This window comes from Atractosteus spatula, chromosome 8, assembly GCF_055471065.1.
Source record: "Atractosteus spatula isolate fAtrSpa1 chromosome 8, fAtrSpa1.hap1, whole genome shotgun sequence".
Lineage (NCBI taxonomy): Eukaryota > Metazoa > Chordata > Actinopteri > Semionotiformes > Lepisosteidae > Atractosteus > Atractosteus spatula.
The window spans coordinates 15087958-15097567 of NC_142713.1; positions in this window are offsets into that span (position 1 = coordinate 15087958).

Here is a 9610-nt window from a genome sequence, read left to right on the forward strand (position 1 = left end):
TATTTCTGCTGAAAAACACGTTTTGACAATTTCTGAGCACTGGGGTTAAGGGCTGACTCAATGTGCTCTTCTGAGCCAGGCAGTTACACTGCGAATCTAAGGGATGAGAAAAAGCGTTTATTTCGGGCTGAAAAACACTTTTTGAAAACTGTGTTGTTCCTGCCCTATAAGTTACATGGGGGTTACCAAAGTTGCCAAAACATGTTTATTTCTGCTGAAAAACACGTTTTGACAATTTCTGTACACTGGGGTTAAGGGCTGACTCAATGTGCTCTTCTGAGCCAGGCAGTTACACTGCGAATCTAAGGGCTGAGAAAAAGCGTTTATTTCGGGCTGAAAAACACGTTTTGAAAACTGTGCTGTTCCTGCCCTGTAAGTTACATGGTGGTGACCAAAGTTGCCAAAACGTGTTTATTTCTGCTGAAAAACACATTTTGACAATTTCTGTACACTGGGGTTAAGTGCTGACTCAATGTGCTCTTCTGAGCCAGGCAGTTACACAGCGATTCTAAGGGCTGACAAAACGCGTTTATTTCGGGCTGAAAAACACGTTTTGAAAACTGTGTTGTTCCTGCAGTATAAGTTACATGGTGGTGACCAAAGTTGCCAAAACATGTTTATTTCTGCTGAAAAACACGTTTTGAAAACTGTGTTGTTCCTACCCTATAAGTTACATGGGGGTTACCAAAGTTGCCAAAACATGTTTATTTCTGCTGAAAAACACGTTTTGACAATTTCTGTACACTGGGGTTAAGGGCTGACTCAATGTGCTCTTCTGAGCCAGGCAGTTACACAGCGATTCTAAGGGCTGACAAAACGCGTTTATTTCGGGCTGAAAAACACGTTTTGAAAACTGTGCTGTTCCTGCCCTATAAGTTACATGGTGGTGACCAAAGTTGCCAAAACGTCTTTATTTCTGCTGAAAAACACGTTTTGACAATTTCTGAGCACTGGGGTTAAGGGCTGACTCAATGTGCTCTTCTGAGCCAGGCAGTTACACTGCGAATCTAAGGGATGAGAAAAAGCGTTTATTTCGGGCTGAAAAACACGTTTTGAAAACTGTGTTGTTCCTGCCCTATAAGTTACATGGTGGTGACCAAAGTTGCCAAAACATGTTTATTTCTGCTGAAAAACACGTTTTGACAATTTCTGTACACTGGGGTTAAGGGCTGACTCAATGTGCTCTTCTGAGCCAGGCAGTTACACTGCGATTCTAAGGGCTGACAAAACGCGTTTATTTCGGCCTGAAAAACACGTTTTGAAAACTGTGCTGTTCCTGCCCTATAAGTTACATGGTGGTGACCAAAGTTGCCAAAACGTCTTTATTTCTGCTGAAAAACACGTTTTGACAATTTCTGAGCACTGGGGTTAAGGGCTGACTCAATGTGCTCTTCTGAGCCAGGCAGTTACACTGCGAATCTAAGGGCTGAGAAAAAGCGTTTATTTCGGGCTGAAAAACACGTTTTGAAAACTGTGTTGTTCCTACCCTATAAGTTACATGGGGGTTACCAAAGTTGCCAAAACATGTTTATTTCTGCTGAAAAACACGTTTTGACAATTTCTGTACACTGGGGTTAAGGGCTGACTCAATGTGCTCTTCTGAGCCAGGCAGTTACACAGCGATTCTAAGGGCTGACAAAACGCGTTTATTTCGGGCTGAAAAACACGTTTTGAAAACTGTGTTGTTCCTGCCCTAAAAGTTACATGGTGGTTACCAAAGTTGCCAAAACGTGTTTATTTCTGCTGAAAAACACGATTTGACAATTTCTGCACACTGGGGTTAAGGGCTGACTCAATGTGCTCTTCTGAGCCAGGCAGTTACACTGCGAATCTAAGTGCTGAGAAAAAGCGTTTATTTCGGGCTGAAAAACACGTTTTGAAAACTGTGCTGTTCCTGCCCTATAAGTTACATGGTGGTGACCAAAGTTGCCAAAACATGTTTATTTCTGCTGAAAAACACGTTTTGACAATTTCTGAGCACTGGGGTTAAGGGCTGACTCAGTGTGCTCTTCTGAGCCAGGCAGTTACACTGCGAATCTAAGGGCTGAGAAAAAGCGTTTATTTCGGGCTGAAAAACACGTTTTGAAAACTGTGTTGTTCCTACCCTATAAGTTACATGGGGGTTACCAAAGTTGCCAAAACATGTTTATTTCTGCTGAAAAACACGTTTTGACAATTTCTGTACACTGGGGTTAAGGGCTGACTCAATGTGCTCTTCTGAGCCAGGCAGTTACACAGCGATTCTAAGGGCTGACAAAACGCGTTTATTTCGGGCTGAAAAACACGTTTTGAAAACTGTGCTGTTCCTGCCCTATAAGTTACATGGTGGTGACCAAAGTTGCCAAAACGTCTTTATTTCTGCTGAAAAACACGTTTTGACAATTTCTGAGCACTGGGGTTAAGGGCTGACTCAATGTGCTCTTCTGAGCCAGGCAGTTACACTGCGAATCTAAGGGATGAGAAAAAGCGTTTATTTCGGGCTGAAAAACACTTTTTGAAAACTGTGTTGTTCCTGCCCTATAAGTTACATGGGGGTTACCAAAGTTGCCAAAACATGTTTATTTCTGCTGAAAAACACGTTTTGACAATTTCTGTACACTGGGGTTAAGGGCTGACTCAATGTGCTCTTCTGAGCCAGGCAGTTACACTGCGAATCTAAGGGCTGAGAAAAAGCGTTTATTTCGGGCTGAAAAACACGTTTTGAAAACTGTGCTGTTCCTGCCCTGTAAGTTACATGGTGGTGACCAAAGTTGCCAAAACGTGTTTATTTCTGCTGAAAAACACATTTTGACAATTTCTGTACACTGGGGTTAAGTGCTGACTCAATGTGCTCTTCTGAGCCAGGCAGTTACACAGCGATTCTAAGGGCTGACAAAACGCGTTTATTTCGGGCTGAAAAACACGTTTTGAAAACTGTGTTGTTCCTGCAGTATAAGTTACATGGTGGTGACCAAAGTTGCCAAAACATGTTTATTTCTGCTGAAAAACACGTTTTGACAATTTCTGAGCACTGGGGTTAAGGGCTGACTCAGTGTGCTCTTCTGAGCCAGGCAGTTACACTGCGAATCTAAGGGCTGAGAAAAAGCGTTTATTTCGGGCTGAAAAACACGTTTTGAAAACTGTGTTGTTCCTGCCCTATAAGTTACATGGGGGTTACCAAAGTTGCCAAAACATGTTTATTTCTGCTGAAAAACACGTTTTGACAATTTCTGTACACTGGGGTTAAGGGCTGACTCAATGTGCTCTTCTGAGCCAGGCAGTTACACAGCGATTCTAAGGGCTGACAAAACGCGTTTATTTCGGGCTGAAAAACACGTTTTGAAAACTGTGCTGTTCCTGCCCTATAAGTTACATGGTGGTGACCAAAGTTGCCAAAACGTGTTTATTTCTGCTGAAAAACACGTTTTGACAATTTCTGAGCACTGGGGTTAAGGGCTGACTCAGTGTGCTCTTCTGAGCCAGGCAGTTACATTGCGAATCTAAGGGCTGAGAAAAAGCGTTTATTTCGGGCTGAAAAACACGTTTTGAAAACTGTGTTGTTCCTGCCCTATAAGTTACATGGGGGTTAACAAAGTTGCCAAAACATGTTTATTTCTGCTGAAAAACACGTTTTGACAATTTCTGTACACTGGGGTTAAGGGCTGACTCAATGTGCTCTTCTGAGCCAGGCAGTTACACAGCGATTCTAAGGGCTGACAAAACGCGTTTATTTCGGGCTGAAAAACACGTTTTGAAAACTGTGTTGTTCCTGTCCTATAAGTTACATGGTGGTGACCAAAGTTGCCAAAACATGTTTATTTCTGCTGAAAAACACGTTTTGACAATTTCTGAGCACTGGGGTTAAGGGCTGACTCAGTGTGCTCTTCTGAGCCAGGCAGTTACACTGCGAATCTAAGCGCTGAGAAAAAGCGTTTATTTCGGGCTGAAAAACACGTTTTGAAAACTGTGCTGTTCCTGCCCTATAAGTTACATGGTGGTGACCAAAGTTGCCAAAACGTCTTTATTTCTGCTGAAAAACACGTTTTGACAATTTCTGTACACTGGGGTTAAGGGCTGACTCAATGTGCTCTTCTGAGCCAGGCAGTTACACAGCGATTCTAAGGGCTGACAAAACGCGTTTATTTCGGGTTGAAAAACACGTTTTGAAAACTGTGTTGTTCCTGCCCTATAAGTTACATGGGGGTTACCAAAGTTGCCAAAACATGTTTATTTCTGCTGAAAAACACGTTTTGACAATTTCTGTACACTGGGGTTAAGGGCTGACTCAATGTGCTCTTCTGAGCCAGGCAGTTACACAGCGATTCTAAGGGCTGACAAAACGCGTTTATTTCGGGCTGAAAAACACGTTTTGAAAACTGTGCTGTTCCTGCCCTATAAGTTACATGGTGGTGACCAAAGTTGCCAAAACGTCTTTATTTCTGCTGAAAAACACGTTTTGACAATTTCTGAGCACTGGGGTTAAGGGCTGACTCAATGTGCTCTTCTGAGCCAGGCAGTTACACTGCGAATCTAAGGGCTGAGAAAAAGCGTTTATTTCGGGCTGAAAAACACGTTTTGAAAACTGTGTTGTTCCTACCCTATAAGTTACATGGGGGTTACCAAAGTTGCCAAAACATGTTTATTTCTGCTGAAAAACACGTTTTGACAATTTCTGTACACTGGGGTTAAGGGCTGACTCAATGTGCTCTTCTGAGCCAGGCAGTTACACAGCGATTCTAAGGGCTGACAAAACGCGTTTATTTCGGGCTGAAAAACACGTTTTGAAAACTGTGCTGTTCCTGCCCTATAAGTTACATGGTGGTGACCAAAGTTGCCAAAACGTCTTTATTTCTGCTGAAAAACACGTTTTGACAATTTCTGAGCACTGGGGTTAAGGGCTGACTCAATGTGCTCTTCTGAGCCAGGCAGTTACACTGCGAATCTAAGGGATGAGAAAAAGCGTTTATTTCGGGCTGAAAAACACTTTTTGAAAACTGTGTTGTTCCTGCCCTATAAGTTACATGGGGGTTACCAAAGTTGCCAAAACATGTTTATTTCTGCTGAAAAACACGTTTTGACAATTTCTGTACACTGGGGTTAAGGGCTGACTCAATGTGCTCTTCTGAGCCAGGCAGTTACACTGCGAATCTAAGGGCTGAGAAAAAGCGTTTATTTCGGGCTGAAAAACACGTTTTGAAAACTGTGCTGTTCCTGCCCTGTAAGTTACATGGTGGTGACCAAAGTTGCCAAAACGTGTTTATTTCTGCTGAAAAACACATTTTGACAATTTCTGTACACTGGGGTTAAGTGCTGACTCAATGTGCTCTTCTGAGCCAGGCAGTTACACAGCGATTCTAAGGGCTGACAAAACGCGTTTATTTCGGGCTGAAAAACTCGTTTTGAAAACTGTGTTGTTCCTGCCGTATAAGTTACATGGTGGTGACCAAAGTTGCCAAAACATGTTTATTTCTGCTGAAAAACACGTTTTGACAATTTCTGAGCACTGGGGTTAAGGGCTGACTCAGTGTGCTCTTCTGAGCCAGGCAGTTACACTGCGAATCTAAGGGCTGAGAAAAAGCGTTTATTTCGGGCTGAAAAACACGTTTTGAAAACTGTGTTGTTCCTACCCTATAAGTTACATGGGGGTTACCAAAGTTGCCAAAACATGTTTATTTCTGCTGAAAAACACGTTTTGACAATTTCTGTACACTGGGGTTAAGGGCTGACTCAATGTGCTCTTCTGAGCCAGGCAGTTACACTGCGATTCTAAGGGCTGACAAAACGCGTTTATTTCGGCCTGAAAAACACGTTTTGAAAACTGTGCTGTTCCTGCCCTATAAGTTACATGGTGGTGACCAAAGTTGCCAAAACGTCTTTATTTCTGCTGAAAAACACGTTTTGACAATTTCTGAGCACTGGGGTTAAGGGCTGACTCAATGTGCTCTTCTGAGCCAGGCAGTTACACAGCGATTCTAAAGGCTGACAAAACGCGTTTATTTCGGGCTGAAAAACACGTTTTGAAAACTGTGTTGTTCCTGCCCTATAAGTTACATGGTGGTGACCAAAGTTGCCAAAACATGTTTATTTCTGCTGAAAAACACGTTTTGACAATTTCTGAGCACTGGGGTTAAGGGCTGACTCAATGTGCTCTTCTGAGCCAGGCAGTTACACTGCGAATCTAAGGGCTGAGAAAAAGCGTTTATTTCGGGCTGAAAAACACGTTTTGAAAACTGTGTTGTTCCTGCCCTATAAGTTACATGGGGGTTACCAAAGTTGCCAAAACATGTTTATTTCTGCTGAAAAACACGTTTTGACAATTTCTGTACACTGGGGTTAAGGGCTGACTCAATGTGCTCTTCTGAGCCAGGCAGTTACACAGCGATTCTAAGGGCTGACAAAACGCGTTTATTTCGGGCTGAAAAACACGTTTTGAAAACTGTGCTGTTCCTGCCCTATAAGTTACATGGTGGTGACCAAAGTTGCCAAAACGTGTTTATTTCTGCTGAAAAACACGTTTTGACAATTTCTGAGCACTGGGGTTAAGGGCTGACTCAGTGTGCTCTTCTGAGCCAGGCAGTTACATTGCGAATCTAAGGGCTGAGAAAAAGCGTTTATTTCGGGCTGAAAAACACGTTTTGAAAACTGTGTTGTTCCTGCCCTATAAGTTACATGGGGGTTAACAAAGTTGCCAAAACATGTTTATTTCTGCTGAAAAACACGTTTTGACAATTTCTGTACACTGGGGTTAAGGGCTGACTCAATGTGCTCTTCTGAGCCAGGCAGTTACACAGCGATTCTAAGGGCTGACAAAACGCGTTTATTTCGGGCTGAAAAACACGTTTTGAAAACTGTGTTGTTCCTGCCCTAAAAGTTACATGGTGGTTACCAAAGTTGCCAAAACGTGTTTATTTCTGCTGAAAAACACGATTTGACAATTTCTGCACACTGGGGTTAAGGGCTGACTCAATGTGCTCTTCTGAGCCAGGCAGTTACACTGCGAATCTAAGGGCTGAGAAAAAGCGTTTATTTCGGGCTGAAAAACACGTTTTGAAAACTGTGTTGTTCCTGCCCTATAAGTTACATGGTGGTGACCAAAGTTGCCAAAACGTCTTTATTTCTGCTGAAAAACACGTTTTGACAATTTCTGTACACTGGGGTTAAGGGCTGACTCAATGTGCTCTTCTGAGCCAGGCAGTTACACAGCGATTCTAAGGGCTGACAAAACGCGTTTATTTCGGGCTGAAAAACACGTTTTGAAAACTGTGTTATTCCTGCCCTAAAAGTTACATGGTGGTTACCAAAGTTGCCAAAACGTGTTTATTTCTGCTGAAAAACACGATTTGACAATTTCTGCACACTGGGGTTAAGGGCTGACTCAATGTGCTCTTCTGAGCCAGGCAGTTACACTGCGAATCTAAGGGCTGAGAAAAAGCGTTTATTTCGGGCTGAAAAACACGTTTTGAAAACTGTGTTGTTCCTGCCCTATAAGTTACATGGTGGTGACCAAAGTTGCCAAAACGTCTTTATTTCTGCTGAAAAACACGTTTTGACAATTAATGAGCACTGGGGTTAAGGGCTGACTCAATGTGCTCTTCTGAGCCAGGCAGTTACACTGCGAATCTAAGGGATGAGAAAAAGCGTTTATTTCGGGCTGAAAAACACGTTTTGAAAACTGTGTTGTTCCTGCCCTATAAGTTACATGGGGGTTACCAAAGTTGCCAAAACATGTTTATTTCTGCTGAAAAACACGTTTTGACAATTTCTGTACTGGGGTTAAGGGCTGACTCAATGTGCTCTTCTGAGCCAGGCAGTTACACTGCGAATCTAAGGGCTGACAAAACGCGTTTATTTCGGGCTGAAAAACACGTTTTGAAAACTGTGCTGTTCCTGCCCTATAAGTTACATGGTGGTGACCAAAGTTGCCAAAACGTCTTTATTTCTGCTGAAAAACACGTTTTGACAATTTCTGAGCACTGGGGTTAAGGGCTGATTCAATGTGCTCTTCTGAGCCAGGCAGTTACACTGCGAATCTAAGGGCTGAGAAAAAGCGTTTATTTCGGGCTGAAAAACACGTTTTGAAAACTGTGTTGTTCCTACCCTATAAGTTACATGGGGGTTACCAAAGTTGCCAAAACATGTTTATTTCTGCTGAAAAACACGTTTTGACAATTTCTGTACACTGGGGTTAAGGGCTGACTCAATGTGCTCTTCTGAGCCAGGCACTTACACAGCGATTCTAAGGGCTGACAAAACGCGTTTATTTCGGGCTGAAAAACACGTTTTGAAAACTGTGTTGTTCCTGCCCTAAAAGTTACATGGTGGTTACCAAAGTTGCCAAAACGTGTTTATTTCTGCTGAAAAACACGATTTGACAATTTCTGCACACTGGGGTTAAGGGCTGACTCAATGTGCTCTTCTGAGCCAGGCAGTTACACTGCGAATCTAAGGGCTGAGAAAAAGCGTTTATTTCGGGCTGAAAAACACGTTTTGAAAACTGTGCTGTTCCTGCCCTATAAGTTACATGGGGGTTACCAAAGTTGCCAAAACATGTTTATTTCTGCTGAAAAACACGTTTTGACAATTTCTGTACACTGGGGTTAAGGGCTGACTCAATGTGCTCTTCTGAGCCAGGCAGTTACACTGCGAATCTAAGGGCTGAGAAAAAGCGTTTATTTCGGGCTGAAAAACACGTTTTGAAAACTGTGCTGTTCCTGCCCTATAAGTTACATGGTGGTGACCAAAGTTGCCAAAACGTCTTTATTTCTGCTGAAAAACACGTTTTGACAATTTCTGAGCACTGGGGTTAAGGGCTGACTCAATGTGCTCTTCTGAGCCAGGCAGTTACACTGCGAATCTAAGGGATGAGAAAAAGCGTTTATTTCGGGCTGAAAAACACGTTTTGAAAACTGTGTTGTTCCTGCCCTATAAGTTACATGGGGGTTACCAAAGTTGCCAAAACATGTTTATTTCTGCTGAAAAACACGTTTTGACAATTTCTGTACACTGGGGTTAAGGGCTGACTCAATGTGCTCTTCTGAGCCAGGCAGTTACACTGCGAATCTAAGGGCTGAGAAAAAGCGTTTATTTCGGGCTGAAAAACACGTTTTGAAAACTGTGCTGTTCCTGCCCTGTAAGTTACATGGTGGTGACCAAAGTTGCCAAAACGTGTTTATTTCTGCTGAAAAACACATTTTGACAATTTCTGTACACTGGGGTTAAGTGCTGACTCAATGTGCTCTTCTGAGCCAGGCAGTTACACAGCGATTCTAAGGGCTGACAAAACGCGTTTATTTCGGGCTGAAAAACACGTTTTGAAAACTGTGTTGTTCCTGCCCTATAAGTTACATGGTGGTGACCAAAGTTGCCAAAACATGTTTATTTCTGCTGAAAAACACGTTTTGACAATTTCTGAGCACTGGGGTTAAGGGCTGACTCAGTGTGCTCTTCTGAGCCAGGCAGTTACACTGCGAATCTAAGGGCTGAGAAAAAGCGTTTATTTCGGACTGAAAAACACGTTTTGAAAACTGTGTTGTTCCTACCCTATAAGTTACATGGGGGTTACCAAAGTTGCCAAAACATGTTTATTTCTGCTGAAAAACACGTTTTGACAATTTCTGTACACTGGGGTTAA